Source organism: Oryctolagus cuniculus, chromosome 4 (assembly GCF_964237555.1).
Source record: "Oryctolagus cuniculus chromosome 4, mOryCun1.1, whole genome shotgun sequence".
NCBI classification, from domain to species: domain Eukaryota; kingdom Metazoa; phylum Chordata; class Mammalia; order Lagomorpha; family Leporidae; genus Oryctolagus; species Oryctolagus cuniculus.
The window spans coordinates 70,794,983-70,816,222 of NC_091435.1; the positions used below are offsets into that span (position 1 = coordinate 70,794,983).

General features: G+C 37.6%; 1 protein-coding gene across 36 annotated transcripts in view; it reads right to left on the reverse strand.

Moving 5' to 3' along the window:
• Nucleotides 1-21,240, reverse strand: part of ZBTB20 (zinc finger and BTB domain containing 20) — an 877,267-nt gene that overhangs the window by 431,579 nt on the left and 424,448 nt on the right. For 5 of the 36 annotated variants that reach the window (XM_070072155.1, XM_070072137.1, XM_070072159.1 and 2 more), the window contains exon 1: nucleotides 12,765-13,183. The exons of 29 other annotated variants lie outside the window; for them this stretch is intronic. The gene's annotated coding sequence lies outside the window, so the exon portion shown is untranslated. Of the gene's footprint in view, nucleotides 1-12,764; nucleotides 13,184-21,240 lie in introns of those variants that run through there. 2 more of the 36 variants (XM_070072166.1, XM_017347076.3) reach the window with 1 other exon arrangement.

Sequence of the window (21,240 nt, forward strand, 5' to 3'; positions counted from 1 at the left end):
TTCCCACCAACCCTACTCTGAGGGCTTCTGTTATCAGATCATCAGCTCTGTGTTACTAGTGAAAGGATGCAAAGTCTCTTTTGAAGAACAAGTTCTTTTCCTCCCTGAGTTTTCTGGTTTTGATACGCTCAACATTTTAAATGCTTATTCTTTTTCTTTTTTAACCCCCATTCCTTTTGTCCCTCCTATTTTAGTTTATTCTTTTAATTATTTACAGACTTGCTTGTCTGGACACTTCGTTCTAATAGAATTTGCTGATTTTTTCAACACCTTTTAGCGGAATGCAGTAATAGACGCACGGAGAGGGAACTGGATTTAACAGTATTTTTAGGTTTCATCTATGACACAGAGAGATTTTTCCCTTTCTTGATTTTTCTCATGCACTGTCCACTACAGCTCGAAATGGCTACAACAGTGTTTGAAAAATTGGTTGTTAGTCTCTGTCCAAATCATTTTTCAAAGCAGCTATTGCAGGCTTCCTTTTCCTCTGTTATAACGTGGGTTTTGTTAGGGTTGGTTTCATTTTCTTTGTGAAGTCATGTCAGCAGAGAAATACAGCCTAGAACATTGCTTCTCAATGTGGTTATGATTGGGTTCATAACAACATTGAGGGGTCGGGGCTGTGGTGTATCGGTAAAGCTGCCACCGGCAGTGTCAGCATCCCATGTGGGCACTGGTTCAAGTTCCAGATGCTCCACTTCCAACCCTGCTCTCTACTGATGCACCTGGGAAAGAAGTGGAAATGGCCCACGTGCTTGGGCCCCTGTACCCATGTGGAGGACCTGGAAGAGGTTCCTGGATCCTGGCTTCAGAATGGCTCAGCTCAGCCATTTGGGGAGTGAACCAGCAGATGTAAGATTTCTTTCTGTCTCTCTCTCTCTCTCTAAAAAAACTCTCTCTTTCTAGAAAAGATATTGAATTTCTAGTGTTCAAAATTTATTAGGTTGAGCCTTATGTAGATGAGAGGAAAAGAGATGGTAAGTCTTCGATAGCTTTCATGAACATAAACAGCAATTCATGCAAATGTTAAAATTCAGCAAGCAAATAATGCCTCATTGCTGGAAAGAGATTTTCTCAGGTCAACAACTCATGGCATATGAGGAGGGAATGATACACACACACACACACACACACACACACACACACACATATATATGGAGTTTTCTCCATCCTTTGGATGGTAACTACCTGTGAGTATATCTCACTACGTTTGTAATGCACACGTTTATTAAAACAATACAGATATGTTATAAATAGCGTGTTAGGAAGTCAATTTTGAATAGATAAGAGATAATAAACTAACTTTTAAAATGCTAATCTTTTCAAATTGTTAACTTCATTTCTATTTCCATAACTTAGTATTTTAAAGAGAAGAATAAATGCGGAAAAATTTTAAGACAAAAAGTGAAAATAGGCAATAGTAATATTTATTTAAATAAAAGGATTTGGGGTAGAATTTTATAATAATGTTTTGATAAATACACAGTAAAATTTTTTGAATTTTCAAAAAGTGAAAGAGAAAAATATCTAACATATTAATGTGTCAGAGTTTGAGTGAAGGAAATAAAACATTTATCGTGACCAGAAGAGAGTGAACATGAGCAATGCTGCCCAGGAAAAACACTTGATGAGGTGAATTCTAAAAGCCCAGCAATTTATAATTAAGATTTTATTATTTATTTATTTATTTAGGAAGAGTGGAGGGGTGAGAGAGAGGGAGAAATAGGGAGGGAGGGAGGGAGAGAGAGGTCTTCCATTGCCTGCTTCACTCCCCAAATGCCCACAGTAGCAGGACTGGGCCAGGCCAAAGCCAGGAGGCAGAACTCCCACCAGGTCTCTCATGTGGGTGACAAGGAGCCAAATACTTGAGCCATAATCTGCTACCTCCCAGGGTGTCCGTTAGCCAAAAGCTGGATGGGAAGTGTAGGTGGGACTCAAATCTAGGCAGAGAAATTTGGGATACGGTGACCCAAGTGGTGGGTTTAATGCCTGCCCCACAATTTTTTATGCTTTTCTTTTTATTGGAATATTTGAAGAGAGATGGCTCTAGGAGTTTGTCTTTTGTTTCTTTCTTTCTGTTCCTCCCATTCTGTTGACCTCTTTCCTTCCTTCCAGGCTAAAACTTCACTCTAAAACGCAGAAAAATTTCAGAAGCTCCTCTTACAGGTTCTGAACCACTAGGAGTAAATGATCATGACAAAGTTACAAAGTAAGCTAGTCTACAGTATGTTCCACCCTTATTCAGAGCAAGACATTGGGGATTGGAGATTAAACCGGAGACTTTAGTGGTCCAATGACACAGGGAAAAGAGGAAAACCAGGCCCAAGGACTATGCTGGAAAATAAAGAACCTTGACTTGAACACCAAGCACTCTTACCAGGGTTTGACTATATGAGGCAACTATAGCTAAATTATTCATCCTTATTCTCTAAAGAAAAGACAATGGACTACTTTTTTGGTATATAGTCTCCAAACTATAAAGTACCACGTAAAAATAAAGTGGCATTAATGCCTCATAAGAGAAACCTAGATTGATGCTGAATGGACTATAGTCCAATGCACTGTGTTCACTCTTTAAAAGTAGTAAATAATTATAATAATACTTCTTCAAGATACTTCGAGGGAAAAAGAATACATTTGCTGAAAAAAAATCATGATTTTTTTTGACAGAGTTAGACAGTGAGAGAGAGAAAGGGCTTCCTTTTTCCTTTGGTTCACCCCCAAAGTGGCCACTATGGCTATTGCTTTGCGGCTGGCGAGCCGCGCCGATCCAAAGCCAGGATCCAGGTGCTTCTCCTGGTCTCCCATGCGGGTGCAGAGTCCAAGCACCTGGGCCATCCTCCACTGCACTCCCGGGCCACAGCAGAGAGCTGGACTGGAAGAGAAGCAACCGGGACAGAAACTGGTGCCCCAACTGGGACGAGAACCCCGGGGTGCTGGCCCCACAGGTGGTGGATTAGCCTAGTGAGCCATGGCGCTGGCCGACATTTTGGTTTTGGAGATAAGAAAGACGTAGGACAGCTATAAGACCCTCTTGATGAGTGGCCTAAAACCCCAGTCTCTGATACATCCAATTTAAGTTCAAACTTTTTCAGAATTAGTAATAATGTGTCCACTGAAACCAAAGGGAGCAGCAAAAGAAGTTGCCTAAATTCAGGTTTTTCCTTTCTGGAGATCTAGTGAATCTACAGTCTTGAGTTCATATCTCCATAACACAACAACAAAATAAAATCTCATCATGGGGCTGGCACTATGGTGTAGCGGGTAAGCCACCACCTGCAGAGCCAGCATCCCATATGGACACCAGTTCAAGTCTTGGCTGCTCTACTTCCAATTCAGCTCTCTGCTATGGCCTGGGAAAGCAGTAGAAGATGATCCAAGTCTTTGGGCCCCTGCACCCGCATGGGAAAACTGGAGGAAGCTCCTGGTTCCTAGCTTTGGATTGGTCCAGCTTGGGCCATTGCAGCTATTTGGGGAGTGAATCAGTGGTTGGAAGACCTCTCTCCCTCTCTCTGCCTCTGCCTCTCTGTAACTTTTCCTTTCAAATAAATAAATTTCTTTTAAAAAAAACCTCATCATCACTTTGTTTGCTTACCTGAAACTGGCTATGCCCCCAATTAAATTAAACTACAAGCTACCCACAACCAATAACATAAATACATAACCAGGCACAAGCAGGTGGTAATGAAGAAAAGATGATCTTTAAGGTCAAAGAACCTTGGGTTTGTATCCTCCTTCCACCCTCAGCATTTAACCTCTCCAGGCCAAGAATTTCTCATCTGTTATACAAACATAATAGCACCTATCTCACTGGACTGTTTTAAGTATTCTATATAAAATGCTAGACATAAAGAGGTCATTCAATAAATGAAAACAAAATCATCACCTGCAATAGCATCCAAATATAACAGTTACCCAGGATGGTTACTCTGTGAGGTAGGTCTGGCAGATATGCTACCAAAGCCAGTAAGACTAAACAAACTGGTCATTTTAGTGATACTCTTCAGATATTTCTTTAATGGCATTTCCTAAAAGTCAAGTTTATAAGTAGCTTATGCTTATGTGGAATCGCTGTATTTCAAAGGAAATTTTACTTAGTACATAAAATGTTATGCTCTCCAAATCCAGGATCATAAAGACCTTCTATTATAAAGGGTGGCCAATTTAAAAAAAAAAAAACCCTAGGATTTAAAAAAATTAAAATAGAAAATGAATGCAGATGATCAGGATGACAGAAAGTGCCCCAAGTCAAAGCAACACGGAAAATATGTGCTATGTAAACAGCCTTTAGATTAAGCAGAATGGAGTGACACTTCAAATGCTTGAAAAAATGGAATAGTGGAGAGCAATGACAGAGCCCCCAAGACTATAGGTTAAAGAGTGTTCAAACTCTAAGGTAAGAGGTTAAAAAATATTCAAGACATATCTGTAGGAAGAAGAGCAGTAAGAGCAGAATTGTTAGGAATAGAGAAGCATTTAGGAATAAAATCCTAAGCTGGCATGTTCCAAGGTGGTACTAGCTGCAGAAAATACAAATATTGATGGGTGGAATCAGGACTGGGGAAAATATAAAGCCAAATACGGGCAGCATTGAAGGGGAAAAATAGGCAGCTTGGTACTCAACTGTCATCACAATTCATTTGTATTTCACATCCCACTGTTTGTGACATTAACAGAATTTCGAATTTAGCAATGAACTATTTTTACATTCTGAATCTCTGCAGCCATTTTCCATATGTAGTTACCAATGTAGCTAGCAAATAGCCTTTGGATCTTAAAAATGCTTCCAATTAATATTATTCAAATTAGGGGTCACCTAAGAGTTTTCCAAGTTAATTTCCTTTTCCTACCACTTCTGTGTGGTATCCGTGATATTTGTCCGTGATATTTATTTGCATTTAGCCCAAATTATTGAATAAATCCTTGGGTGATTTTTGCTTTTATTGTCATGTTTGAAGAGAATAAGTTTGTTTTAGATTCTTGAATTGTATTTTCACTTAACTAGAATAACTAAAGCAATCTTGTCATGAAGGCATTTAAATCAAATTTACATACAGAGTTCCTACTGTGTCAAACATTAAGCAAAGCAATTTCAAGTGTTATTATTTATATACTAATATACATATATAAATCACATACATTTTATATTAATATACATTAATGAGCTTATGGCCATTGCACACAGGGCTTTTATGTCTGAGTATTACTGTGGTTCTTGCTATTATTAGAAGGTATCATTTATCTAGTACCTATTAAGTTCCAGGAATGGTACTAGGGACTATACAGATCCACCATGCTAGGAGGATGTTATTGCTCCATCTTCTATTTGAGGACTTAGATAGAAAAAGAAACTGGAATTTGTAAATAGTAGACATGATAACCAAGCCAGGAGTCCACTCTGTGCAACTACAGAGTACATGTTCTTTTTTACCATATTCAGCATTTTTACCACATTTTGCTTTTCATAGTAAAACGAGCCTACAATTTTAAGAAGTTAACATACTGTGTTGTCAAGATTCCACACAACTGTTTTTTTTTAATATATTGTTATCCCATTGTGTCATTTTCTTACAATCATTTGCACTTCCACAGAAAACTGGATTGATGTTCATATGCTTTTCTTATAAAATATAATTTGACTCAATAAACATTCATTAGGTACCTACTGTGTGGCACCTGCTAAGCTAGTTATCTTTGTTCACTATTGTGCTAAAACAGATCTGACAATTAGAGTTCCCTACTTCTTAAAGATGCCACCTTTAGGTAAAACTGCATTTCTTATTCTTTTGCATCACTGATAGCATAAAGAAAGGTGGCACTATCTGAAACAATGAGACTTTGGGTTTAAGCACTCCTTTTAATAAAACAAACCTAGTTAATCACAAATTGGTGAAACAAAATCTGTACCATGAAGGGCATTTAAGGCAGATTTAGACATTAATTCTACCAAGACACAGAAATTTAGTCTGCATAATGTCATTTATTGACTGAGCTAAATCATGTTATCACTTTCATCTATAAAAGCCATATTCTTGATACGTATTACAAAGATGACATCTCTGACCCACCCTCAGTAGGAAATGTGTTTAGAGTTGTTTTGCCAGTAGTGATAATGGACTTGTACTGGACAAAGTATATTTTAAGAAGTTCCCCTGGTAATGAAATAATTGTAATAGTAATAATAGTAATAATGATGGCATTTATTGAATATTTTACTATGTGCCAAGTACTGTGATTGCACTTTACATGCATTATCTTTCTCATTTCTCAAAATGTTGCATGACGTAATTCCTGTTAGTAATCCAATTTAACAGTGAAGCCCACTAGGACACAGAAGTACATAACTTGGCCAAGATCACACAGATAGGACAAAGAACAGCCAGGAATGGACCCCAAGGAGTCTGGCTCTCATATCTATGCTAGGTGGGATGATATCGCAGGTGCTATGACATTTGTAAGGGAGAATATGGCATTTGTTCCACTCTATATTTGGAGGGTTGGGGCCCCTTCATCTGTAAGCGCAAATCTGAAGACAGCTAATGAATATAGTTTAAGTTACTGCCATTCATACTGCCTGCCAATTAAAATGCTCTCTTCTGAGAAGTTGTGGCTGGTTGTCATAACCCTAAAATGTAATACATGTTCAAAACGTATCTGCTGAATGTTAACAATGGTTTCTCTAAGTGGTAAATTAATGGGGGACTTTCCTTTTTTTGTAGAAAAATATGTTCTCCTATTGTCTAAAATAGTTTCACTATGGGCACACATTACTTAGGTGATCAAGGGAAAAATTAGAACTTCACTTAAAATAATTCTTTCTGTTTTGTTTTACTTTTAAGTTGTTAGTCTCAGTTACAACAGCACTTCCTCTGGAAAGCCTTTCCTGATGCTCAATTCTCTGGCCTTTTCTAGGACAGTGTTCTAAGCTCTCTCCTCCCTGGAGCCCTATCAAGGCCACATACTACTATTAATTATTAGTCTGCTCTACTTTATGTTAAGTCTCTTGAAGATTGACTCATAGCTCATCCACCTCTTAAATGTCTAAGCAGCCTGTGTGCCTATCACTGAGCACACTGGAAAAAAATCAGAACACACACAAAGCAGAATAACCAAAGAGATGACAGAGAATGGTTTCTCATATTGGTCATCTCTGGAGGCTTGTTTCTCCCTGTACATTTTATGCAGATCTTCGTGGGAAGGAACTTCCCACAGCAAGGAGTGCTCAGAATGAACTGGTCTGTTCTCTACATGACTTGACAAATGCATCAAGGAATACATACATCTATACACACAGACACACACACACATTATGAAGTAACATAAAGATAATTAGAAGTCATAGGGAACACAGGAAGCAATGTGGCAAAAATGAAGTAGATTATTTATATCACTTTATATATTTTGTATTCAGTAATTTTATTTCCTTCCTATCCCATTATAAGAGGAACTTCATGTAAGTAGGAACTTTACCCACTATAATCCTTCATTCCTAGAATGGGGCATGACACTAAATTCTCAATAAGTATTTGTTGAAAAAAAAAGAAGTTCCCACAATTTTCTTATGTTGTTCTGTAGAGAATAAAGTGGGAGGGTGTCCCTAAAACTTTTTCAGGAAAACATGATTGATCAATGAAATTATAATCCTGTTCCTCAGATCAGCTACCTAATTAATTTCCTCAAATGCAATAATACATTGTTTCTAGATGGTTGAGTCCCAATTTCTGCATAGCTGAAACTTGTGAAGCAGAGCTCCAGGCGAGAGGAGCCTGGGACAGCTCATAGATTGTGCCATCACTGACTACGGGAGAGGCTGCTGCCATTCAGGCTCTAGCATCTCTTACAGGCCAGCTGAGCCACCTCAGGGGCAAGAGAAAGAGACATACAAGTCCTCATAATATCTAGCACACTCACTGACACATCTCTCTCTTCTTCTCAAAACAGGATCCTAACAACAAATCACTGACTGATGATGGGAGAAATGGATTTGGGAGGTCCCAGCTTTGGAAGGTGATGACTTCCACCTGCGATGAGAGGAGGACCTGAAAGAAATTTCTTATGTTTGGCAGTTTCCAAAATGTGTTAAGGTCCTACTATATACAACTACTATCACTATACAAAAAGCCAGAACATGCGTGCAGCAGAGTAAGCAAAGAGATGACGGAGAACGATCTCACTTGTTTGTCCTCTCAGGTATCTGGTTTCTCCCCTTAAATTTCATGCCAATCCTCATGGCAAGGAGTGCCCTGAAAAGACTGGTCTGTTCTCTGAAGAACACATATAATATAGAGGCTTAAGTTTTACTCAAAGTGGACATTATGTGCCAATTCATTGTTATCCTAGTATGGAAAGGTAATATCCATTTAGAAATACAGTGACCCTGGTTATGAAGGACTGATTCCTTTTATGCATCTTTGTATAACTGTAGTGCTTAGTTAGCACTATATAACTTAACATACATAGGTGAAAGTTTGAGGAAAAATGGAATTTCAACATAAATTTTTTTGGGTGCAAATCAATTTTGAAATCCATTTATTTAGGCCAGCGCCGCGGCTCACTAGGCTAATCCTCCGCCTTTGGCGCCGGCACCCGGGGTTCTAGTCCCAGTTGGGGCGCTGGATTCTGTCCTGGTTGCTCCTCTTCCACTCTAGCTCACTGCTGTGGCCCGGGAGTGCAGTGGAGGATGGCCCAGGTGCTTGGGCCCTGCACCTGCATGGGAGACCAGGAGGAAGCACCTGGCTCCTGGCTTCGGATCGGCGGGGTGCACCGGCTGCAGTGCACCACCAGCCTTAGCAGCCATTTGGGGGGTGAACCAATGGAAGGAAGACCTTTCTCTCTGTCTCTGTCTCTCTCACTGTCTAGCTCTGCCTGTCAAAAAAAAAAAAAAAAAAGAAATCCATTTATTTTATTATGAATTTTCTACAAACATTTTAATGTACTCTTATAAAGTAATTTTCAATAAATAATAGTAAAGAAAAAAAACAAAGAATATATGGATTACAGATCTCAAGTAGATTTGGAACATGGAATGTGTTTCTAAGGTAGATATTGCCCCCCTCCCTTTTTAGTTCGGTTTTTTTTTTTTTGGTAAGCAGGCAATGATCACATACTATTGAATATGCATTAGTGTTTTGGTTAGTGTTTGGTTAGTGTTAATATAATGAATCTTTCATAAGTGTGCTAGGAAAATCCTACCATTTTTTTTGTCATATGCTGGGAAATTCTGGAATCACAATTTTGAAATGGTTTTTAAGTTTTAGTGCACACAGATAACTGGGGGAATTTCCTAAACTAGAGATCCCCAGGTTCTATCCTACGAGCTTCTGCTTCAGAAATTCTGGGCTGAGGTCCAGTAATCTCTGCTGTAGCCAGTGCCCCAGGTAACACAATCCAGGAGGTCCCCGGACTCCTTACTATGGATTGAGCTACAGGGTAACATAAAATAAATCTTGATGCCTCTCCTTTTCAATATGGTAAGAAGACTAGCCTATTAAAAGTGACTGAACCATCCAAATTACCTGTGAAAAGATAAGGTAGTTTCCTAAAAGTTTGGAAAATGAACCAAGGGAGGACGTAAGGGCAAGAAACAGTAGTTTCACCTAGAATGGGCTCTTTATAAAAACTTGAGTTTTAAGAGAGACAAACTGCTTAAAGTAAAAGTAGAAGGAGAATGGCCACAGCACAGCAATGCTTTGTGTACCCTTTAGGAAAGCTGTGTTCATCACAGAGGTTTATTTGATAAAGGGTGTTTCAATGCTATTGTAAAAGTATATGCCTTCCTAAACTCTTAGTTTTGTGTTTTATCTATATATGTATATATATAATTTAAATGAAATAATTTTAAAGACTCTTAACTCTCTACTGTCCATAAGATCCTGGTCTTGCCAGAATTATTGCACTAATCTTGTACCTTACTTCCACATACATGTCCCAGGGAAGGTGCTGCTTCTGCTCCCAACCCGACCTTTAGGTGTCTGTGGTCTATCAATATTTTCATGGGAACTGCCTTAGCACTGACCTCTACAAACTTAGAATCTTTTATACTTCAAGAGCCTCAATGACAAATGACTCAAATTGTTTTATTATTCTTATGGATGTTTCACATAGTCTTTTGGGCTAATAGACTAACTTGATTACTTGCAATGGTGGAATTTAGGGAGGCACAAAATTAAAATACCACCATGAGAAGATTCATATGAAATTGGACATAGGCATTTTCAGCAATAGATCATTTATTCTGACATCCTTCATTCTTAAGTCCAACTGTAGCTGTTTTAAAACCTTCATGTTTAGTCCTTAGACCATACAAAAGAAAAGTCAAGTCCTTGGCTTAATCAGCCTACTAAAGAGTACAATTTGGAAAACTAGTTTTCTTTTAAAAAATGATACATTTTGACACACACACAGACACACACATGTTTTTCTTAGAATCTTCAAGCCAAACGCTTCAGTTCTTTGTTTCTGTTATTATTTGCTTTTAATCAAATAGTTTTCATTAAGAAACAAAAAGTGACAAACTATGTCAATTTCAGAAACTTATATCCTGGCTGAATTTAGTCTACTGTCTCCATTTTCCTGTGACTGTGTCCCAGTCAGTCTCAGTTCGAGCCTGCTAAAACACAGGTAAAGGAGAAGAACTCTATTTGGGCCCTAGACATCTTAACAATGACACTGAACTTGATTTGTCCATCCGGGACTACTCTAGGCTGTGACATGTTTGGAACATAAATATAATTTCTGTTCTGCTATTAACTTTTGAAACTCAGATCCTTCCAGATTCCAAAGGAATATAGTGGTGCCACCTGGGAAAAAGGCCAATTTGCACTTTTGTTGTTGTTGTTGTTGCTTCCCCTCCCCCAGCATGGGCAACCAATAACTGATTCATATTTCCATTACATCACAGTTGGATTACAGAAGTACTCTTTAGTCTGGCCTCCGCATGTCTCTTGCAACTCATTTGTAGATAGTCCAGAAGCTAGCAGCTGGACTTCATTTCTGCTTCAGCAGTCACCATTTTGTAATGTTTCTCTAAGTCACTCTGAGTTTCATTGCTGATGAGTCTAACACCCCAAAAAGGTATTTTGATTTAGTGGGTTAAATCGGAGAGAAAGGGTTACCACAGACCTGTTATAGGTTCAGGTCACTCACTTACACTTTGTCATTTATTTCTCATATATCAAAAGGGCATAATGATATTATTCTCCTTAAGAATACTACAAAAGACCTTTGCAAAAGTAAGTGGCTGCAAAACATTTCTAAAAATCAGAGTGCTGTATTTTTAAAATCTTGTAAAAAAAAAACCCTCTGGTTTAATTTTTGAGCCTTTCCAAGTTCTTTTAATTCTGTGGTATTCTTAATAAAGCAGGCAGATGGTTTAGTCTCTGAACATATGCTTTAAATGCCCTCTTTGCTATTTCAAAATAATGGACCAAATCTTGCCCTCAAATAGTCACAAGAAACTTTAAGGAGGCTGCCTTCTGAAATCTGAGGACAGAATATGATCCAGTGGGAATTAAAACTTTAAGAAGTATATTTTCTAGACTTTATTATGAGCTCTATTCTATATAAGACAAATTATATTTCTTAAACAAAGCAGAATACAGTAGAAAAAAATTTCAGAACAATATTGTATGGTCCAAAGAATAGAGTAGAAACCAAAATATAAGTTTATTTACATTTCAAAATTTTGCTTCTCTAAAACCTTGTAAGAATCATCTGATTAAATTTCTGTATAATTGCCAGATTTTCCATTTTTATACTATTCCTATTATTAATACTATCATGTAGATGTTTTATTGTTAAAGCACTTTGTAATTATTAATTAGTTAATTTAGTCTGCATTATGTTTATGCCTTGTTTTCAATCCACGCTACTCAGTTTTTACAACTCTAAAATGCTGTTTCATCGGCCAATTATTCTCATTTCAAAAATAGTGTGTTATTGATGGAAGCACGTTTTCAGGTTTTCCCAGAATATGCAATTTACGTTTAGTGAATATATGTATTTTGGTAATGCTGTTCATATAACCTAGATGTATTTGTAAGAGTATCTCTGTTTCTTAATGTCTACATTTTTATACACAGAATGAGCTTTCAATTCCACTTTTGTATTTCCATATATTTAACTTTTGCTTGAAAAGGCCTCTAAACTATGTTCTCCTACCGTACAATGTCCACAAAAGTCAGTAATCTGATCACCATTACAGATAAAAAAAAAAGCACACACACACACAATTGACAATAAGGACACTTTGGCTATTACGGAAGTCCGAAGTTTAACTATCCCCAAACTATCATGTCCATTTAGAAATTCTCAACATGGACTGCTTTGGTGCTAATGTAAAACAGTGTTTACTTTAAAAAATAAATGCACTAGCTGTACCCAAATGCGTTTGGGACATTGTTGAGACGCGTCATAATTAACAATGTTGAAAAGAGCTAAAGATCTTTAAATCCAGTGACAATGCTATACACATACCCACAAATATCTGAACAAATATGTAACTATGACTGGGACAAAAACATTAACGTATTCTCCAGCTGATAAAGACAAACAAGTTTGAGAAAAACCTCTCTCCTTCTCACGTCTCTAACTTTCACAATAAATGCAGCACTGAAACTAAATTTTCAACTTTGAAGTATGCTGAGCACTATTCCAACAAACAAGTTGATTAAAAAACTCACCAGAATAACAGTTACGCTTCCCCCCAATCTTTCTCTTGCTTTTCCTTGTTCTTTCACTTTCCATGCACACACAATCACACTTACCTGCACAAGTCTGAAACATCAGTCTATGTATTTTTTTTGAAATGTACTCTGTACCGATGCATTTTTCTGTGTTTCTTTCTAACCCTCGGGAATGTTAAGAATTTAGGAAGAGAGCCACAGCTTAAGAGAGCAATTATTTGCCAGTAAATACTCAATTTGCTTGTCCTGTGATTTTTCTTCTAACTTGCATATTCAATAATCCGTCCCTGACTGCGTCACGAGCACAAAAAGACTTTTCTCCAAAGGAGAACACTTTCGCCAATCAACCTTCAGCCATGCCAGGGCACAGCTCGTCAGGGTGATTTGTTAGCTTTAATTAATAATTCCTCATGCTGGCCATTTTCACAAATAACGCAGTGAGACGGGGACGCTAGATAGCTATGATTCAGGCCGATAAAACTCCAGTGGGAAGGGAGGGGTGTGGGGGAATTCAGAGGCCGTTTATAAACACCTCTCATCGTACTCTTTCGGTTTACAGTCTAGAGGACATCTCAGCTGAATTACCACGTTATGTCCACCAATTTGTATTCAGATGGAAGCCATATGTTCCTCCACTTTATCTGCTAGGGCCTCCCCGGTGCCAACACAGTCACTGGGCAGACAACATTGACAAAAGAGGTCTCTAGCCTCTGGATTGCAAAAGTTTACTGTGGGGTGAAGTTGGGAAATCGGACCTATACGGACGGCCCTGCTCGGTGAGCTTGTGTAACAGTCTGAAAACACACAAGTACAGGAGGAGGCCAGGGTTAGATTTGTCTCTAATTCTGTTCCTGATGCTGGACATTTCATTTAGGCTTTTTTTTTTTTTTTTAATCTCATCCTCCAAGCAGCAACCATGTCTGTATGCATTCCGCATTTACTCACCCCTAACTGTTCGTCACACACCATATTAAATGCAGAAAATTTTGTTTGAAAGTAAGATTTTCCCAGTTTACTGACACAATTCATGTATTTTTAAATATATGCAGATAATGTGTTTGGGCAAAGCCACCAAACAGATCGTGGGTGAACATAAGCAAGGATTGATAACAATTTCTGTGTGGTTCAACCAAACAATCAATAATTGACAGGACACTTGAGTCCACTGTTTAAAAGTGAGGCTCAGAGTAAAAACAAGCAGCAGAAACAGACAAATTTTTTTCTCACAGATAAGAAAATGTTCTTTAAAGTTATTAGAGCATTCAGAAGCATCTTAATAGTTCCATCAGCAATTTCAAAAGATTCACAAGCACTTGAGGAACATGCAAAGTCACAGGAAATTTTATTCAAGTCTTTGATCTAATGTGTGTGTGTGTGACTGCAAGGTTATTCACTTATTGACTCTGTGTTTATTGAGCATTTATTTATCTCAGCATTGAATATTATTGGGTATCCATAAATAAATAAAGCCCAGACTCTGCCTTCAAGATGCTTACAATTTAATCAGTAGACTCTAGAAAATACACATATAAACAGGAAACTATAATGTGATATAGCAAGAACAATAGCACAAAAATGTACAAAAGCACAAAAGATGGGGCTTCTAGAAGTGATGAACTGTTTTTTTACAGGTAGAAGAGCAGTACCAGGGGTAGGAACAACATTCTAGTGATAAGGAAATTTTTGAACCGTTTCTGAAACTATAATCAGATGACCAGCTCTATGAAAGATGGGATTTAATGCAAGATAATTTCATATAAATGTTTCAGATGGTAAACAGTTCAGGATTTAAAAACAAATTTGTTCCCAGTATTGTACTGCTGTAGGTTAATCTGCAGCTTATGAGGCTGGCATTTCATATGAGCGCTGGTGAGAGTCTTGGTTACTTCACTTCCTATCCAGTTCCCTGCTAATGCACTTGAGAAAGCAACAGAAGATGGCCCAAGTGCTTGGCCCCTGTCATGTCGGGGACCTGGAATGGACTTTATGGTTCCTGGCTGTTGGAGCCATTTTTGGAGTGAATCAGTGAATGGAATATTTCTCTAATCTCTTTATTACTTTGCTTTTTGAATGAATGAATGAATGTTACAAAAAATTGTTAAGGAAAAAAGTTCCCCCTAAACTATGATGTACTGACATCACCAGAAAAGAATGTAGCATCTCTGTTCTGGAACAATCAGTGATATTCATTGTCTTTTTTGCTTTTAGTGTGTTTCAGTTGTCTCAGGCAAAAGGATGCATGTGTGACACATGCCACCTTTTTGTGTTTCCTAGTCCATTTATCTTCCTTTATCATGTGCACACTTGTCCAGCTTGTTTTCATTGTACCATAAGATAAAGCATATCTACATGACTATTAAAGGAAGGGGAAAATCTATACTCATTTGGTAGTCACACATACACCTCTAATCAGAGAACACATGCTATGGAGTACTAAGGATAAGTGTTAAAAAACAAAACAACAATCCTCCTAAATCCCTCAAAAGGCTCTTTCTATAGCCAGCAAATATTCCTGGAAACTACAGAGCTTCAAATTTTGAATTTTTTTATATTACATTTAACAGTGTGATGCAGCAGCCAGAACATTGCACTTACTATATATCAGAAAGACCTAGTAACTTGAAGAATTTATACACTGTTTTATCTGTCCAGTGAATACATATTTATTGAGCTCCTGCTATGTATCAATAATAGTTTGATTTTTAATCCTGTAACCTTCATGTATAATAATAAACTTTATTGGGTGCTTACTATGCACATATATGCTAGGGACCAATATAAGGACTTACACATAATAACTCATTTAATACTCAAAATGACATGAGGGTAGGCACTATTACCACTTTCATTGAATAGATTATGAAATTCTCAGGTATTGAAGCTGGATAGGCACTCTTGATTTATTTTAAGTAATGTGAAAAGTGCGATTAACATCCACCAAAATCAGTTTCATTACTTCATAGTTACCTAGTCACACAATGTTTGTGTTATTATTTTTAATCCAGGAATGTTCAGGTGGTTTTTTGATTCATTTGAGAGTTAAGCTAAACCCTTATATCTGAGAGGGGTGTCTTACAAAATACAACTGGAAAGTAGTATTATATAGTGCAACAGACTAATACATTGCACTGGAAACAAACTGACAATTAGCTTGAACAGGGCTAGATGTTTTTAGGTGAGAAAAATTAACGCCATAGAATCATATGATGATCAGCCCCCTTCCCCCTAGACTCTTAGAAGATATCTCAGAATTTTCTACATCTTTAAGAATAGAATCAAATAGTTGTTTAAAAAGATGGGAGAAGGACTTTGAATCAGAAACACTTAGATTTGAATCCTACATTGGCCATTGATTAGCTGTATGCCTTGAGTCAAATGAATTAGGTTCTATGAGACTCCATTTTCTTATCTATAAGATTGTTGAGAAAACTAAAAGAGATAATACATTTGAGGTGCACAACATAGTACCTAGCCCAGAATGGGCAACCAATATATGCATTTATTGTATTTATAGTTAAAGCTTATCACATACAAGTAAAATGTACTATTTCTGGACCAAATGACATATATACTATCTAAGCCTGCCTTAAACAATGAATGTAAATAAATCTTAGCTAAATCAAATTAGTCTTGCTAGTCTTGTAGTTTTCCTTTGAGAATGTTAATAATTCATATAACTGAAATGGTTGTGTGTAAGAAAACAGAGCTGACAGACGAAATAGAGATAGATGACACATAAATTTACCAGTTAGTAATAGAAAAAATTCTTATTCTTCCAAGTGATTAATACAATATTAAGTTTTACTTCATGGAGATGGAAGACCTTATCTGGTACTCACTGAGAAAGCCAACATGTGGTACAATCAGGCTTTTCTCAGATAACCCCATGCTGCTAACTTTTCTGCTAACCACCAGCATTTCTTCAACTTTAGATACCATGGTGCCTTCTCCACATTCTTTCTTTACCCAAACTATAGAGCAAACAGTTATGGGCCACAACATGTACTTGTGGTGCTCAAAGTAAATGGTGACATGAGACTATTTCAACATGGAGGGGTCACTGGAAGAGCTTCAAGATGGCTCTACTCATTGATTTGTATGTGTATGCAAAGTCTCTCCTTTGGAGTTTCCTTAGGGATAAGGACTGCCTGGACTATCCATACAGGTCCCGATTCCATGGCCCTCAAGCAGAGATCAGGTTCTTGCGAGGAAACTGGCAGATGAGCTAATAAGCATAAGGACTATCTCAGCCAAACACTGAGGGTGCTCTCCTGGGCAGTCAGAGTTTTCTACAATCTTCTTATTTCTCAACTGGGAATCCTAACTGATAGCAAACAAAAGCATGGAAGACCATTGCATGTACTGTTTTTTTGGGACACTTGGGTAAGCAACACATTACCAAAATTTACCCTATTTGGGGTCCTGCTTCCCTATCAGCTGTCTTAAGTCTCAAGAATAACACAGGGAAGTTTTTGTCTTATGATTGAAGAAAATAACACACAAGAGTTATTAAAGTGACATCTCAAAGTAGATGCCACTTATATAACTTTCTTATGTAAAGTTCACAAACCTTAAACTTTCCAAACTTATGTATTTTCACATATATATGAATACCTAACATATAAAACTGTTTCATTAAGTTATGGCTAAATAATGAAGGAAGAAAAAGGTTATTTAGTCTCAATTTCAAATTTAGATTTCTGTTTAAACAAGAATTTTCTAAATTCTTTCTAAAATTGCAGTAATAAATATATTTGGCTGTATATTTAGTTGACGGTTAGAAACCTAAAATTATCACAGACTTCCTTGTTCCTTGAGGCATTGCTTTCTCAGTGAAAGTCTTCAATCTTCACAAATGTGAAAATCAGGATTCTCTAAAGGAGAAAAATGGTTCCTGTCAGAAAACTAGTCATGGTCAGTTCACAAAGTGAAGAAGTCCAAGATTGTATCAGCTTCCCTGTGACCTTGCTGTGTGATTTGCTACCAGTCATTTAATATCCTCCTATGTCTCAGTTTTTGTTTTATCTGTGATACTTAAATGACAATATCAAGATAATGTGGATCAAGTATTTTGATCATCCCATAGAACATATGCTGCAATCCTAAGTCCCAGAGTATCAGAATGAAACAAAAAATTGGTACAGTGACATTAATATCCTGTGTTACATGAAATAACATATTTAGCACTGAATATCTCCACTTGTTCAGCCATAAAAGAGGAATAGCCATCTTTACATTTTGCATCAAATAGTATATTATAATGAATAGAAACTATTGCTAAATCTATTGAAACATTTCAATAAAATTTCATACATGCAAGTGAGGTGATGGATATGTTAATTAACTTGATTGAATCTTTCTGCAATATATACATAGATCAAAAACATCACACTGTACCCTATCAATACACACAATTATTATTTGTCAATCAAAAATAAATAAATAAAAAACACAATATAATCAAGCCACTGAAGGTGATTTTCAAATAGATTAGAGGAATTGATTTTAAAATATCAAAGCATAGGATGAAGTAAATATTTCCATGCATATTCAGATACTATGAAGGAAGACTATTGAGACAGGGAACAGAACTGCCTTTCATTTATGTGGCTGGTTGCATTTTATGGTATATCAAGACCCCAGTAATGAGAAAGCAAAATCAGGAAAGTGATTTTCAGCAGACTGTTGAATTATATAAAAAATAAATGCATTAATTAATGAGTTGGCAGAAATGTTACACATGTACTCTTAGAACCAGAACTGTTTAAGCAGCTTTTCGTATTTGGCAGAGCCATATTCCTGAAGTGCCCCCATTATAACCTCCTCCATCCTTCTTTTTTTTTTTTTTTTTTTGTTCTAGACAGCCAGGTGGGAGTAATGACCAAAGGGAGAGACAAAACAAACAGAGCCACTCACTGTGTCAGGAGCCACTCCAAGGATCAAAGTGCCGACTGTGGCTATGGCTGCCAAAATCAGAGCCACAGTGGGTGGCTCATCAGCATGGGGCCCTGAGAACCACAGGGGCCTGCTCGTAGGTCCAGGCCTCTCGTCTTGCTCAGGAGGATGATTCACTAAGATCTGAATGTTCACGTAACCTTACACACTATAACATTTGACTTCAACTCAATCCTGTGCTAGCTGTGTATTTATTGAGTGATCTGTATCTGATAGACATTGTATAAATTACACACAAGTCAAATTTCTGTCTACTCTGAATTCACAACTTACAGAACTCCAAGGAAGACTGATTTTTCCTAATGGGTAGTCTTCGATAGCAAGTGGGCAAGATAATCAATTTCTAATATTTTATTAGATTTTTTAAAAGTTTTCCTATCTGTTAGGAGACTACAGCATAGCAGTACTGAAATATTCAGCATTTTCATATTGGTTCACAGGCTCTCCTCAATTTATCATGGTTAAGACGGCAAAAGGGAGAAAGCAGAATTCTTGGGAATTGGAAAGAAATGCAATGAAGTACGTGCTATTGTTCAAATGCCTCATTAATACCAGTGACACTTTAACTTGGAACCAATTTATTCTACCTTACTACACAGTAACATTACGAATCTAACATTCGTGTTAGATGGGAAAGTGGGATACTTGTAGAAGAAAGCACTATGAGGGTGTTAAGAAAGCACCACTCTGTAAATCAGAATGAAGAGGAACATGAGGAGGTATGGGAGGGATGAAGGACCCAAAGTGGTGATGACAACTCTGTAAAACTTGCAAGTACACCTGTGACTGAGTCCTGCAGATATCAGTGTGGTAGAGGCTGATGCTGTGGTGCAGCAGGTTAAAGCCCTGGCCTGAAGCGCCAGCATCCCATATGGGCACTGGTTCGAATTCCGGCTGCTCCACTTCCGATTCAGCTCTCTGCTATGGCCTGGGAAAGCAGTATAAGATGGTCCAAGTCCCTGGGCCCCTGGATCCGTGTGGGAGACCCAGAGGAAGCTCCTGGCTCCTGGCTTCGGATTGGTGTAGCTCTGGACATTCTGGCCAGTTCAGAAGTGAACCAGCAGTTGGAAGATCTCTTTCTCTCTCTCTGACTCTCCTCTATGTAACTCTGACTTTCAAAAAAATAAATCTTAAAAAAAGGAGTCAGTGTGGAAGAGCTCTTCACCAAGAAGCAGTATTCATGATTGCAGTGGGTTGAACTGTATCCTCCTAAATTCATATATTAAAATTCTAATGCCCCCCATACTTCAGTATGTTACCCCTAATCCTATACAGCTGGTATCCTCATAAAAAGGAGAAATTTGGACACAGACATACGCATACACAGGGAAAGCACTTTGTCTAGACAAAGGCAGAGACCATGGAGGTGCTACTACAGGCCATGCAATGCCAGAGCAAAGTAAGTGACCAGAAACTAAGCAAGAGGCACAATACAGGTTCCCTCTCACAGCCCTCCACCTTTCTCACATGTATTGACCTTAGGCTTTTAGTCTTCAGAACAATGATTTAATGAATGTCTGGTGTTTACAGCACCCACTCTGTGGTACTTTGTAAGTTAAGAAACAAACCCAAAAATGATGAGTTAAGAATTATACAAAGACTAACTCAAAACACTAAGTTAAGAAGGTTGAGGGGTGGGCATTTGGCATTGTGGTTAAGATGGTGGTTGGGACACTCACAATTCAAATCACAGTGTCTAGGTTTGAGTTCCAGTTCTATTCTCAATTCCAGACTCTTGTTAATTATTACACACCCTGGAAGACCAAGTGATGGCTCAAATACTTGGGTCTCTGTCCCCAGGGAGACTCAGATTGAGTTTCTAGCTGTCCTCTTTAGCCTGGCCCCAGTCCTAGAACTCTCTATCTGTCTCTGTTCATTTCTCTCTCTCTACCTTTCAAATAACATAAATAAATAGATAAGTAATTTTTCAAAAAAAGAAAAAAGCAGGTTGGAAATACATGATTCAATACAGAAAAAGTGTTCATTAATATGCTTTAATTTAAATAAAGCATTCAATGCTTTCATTGAATCTAGATGATTCATTGACAGAGAGCTTTTTTCTCAATTTCTCCTAATTCATTAAAACATTGCCTTCTTTGCTATAAAGACAAAGTGATATGAACTCTACCAAATACATCAAAGAGACTCCAAACCCTAAGAAGCATTTTGACTAGAAAAGAAGACAAATGATAACTCCTTTCTATTTGTTTGTTTCAAATGCATAGCCTGATGAAGGAAAAAAATGATTACCAAGAGATATTACTGGTAGAGAAGAGGTTGCCTACTTAGAAGAGGACTACTAAGGAATGGGATTTGAGTCTAAGTCATAATTAAAAGGCATCCATCAAAACAAGAAGCTAAAGACAATTCTAAATATGAGGAATACTGGGGGAAAGTAAGAGGATGGAGGTAAAGTGAGGATAAAAGAAGGCAGGGGTGGGAATAGCAGGAGAGGGAATTTGGGAAGGCTAATTGGCATTGACGGTGAGATCAATCTGAAATGGGCACATAAAGTAGTGGCAAGTCCTCCAGACAGATAAGAAAGACGACAGTAGCATTCCATATTTGAACCAGAAGAAAGTTAAAAAAAAATCTAGTGCAA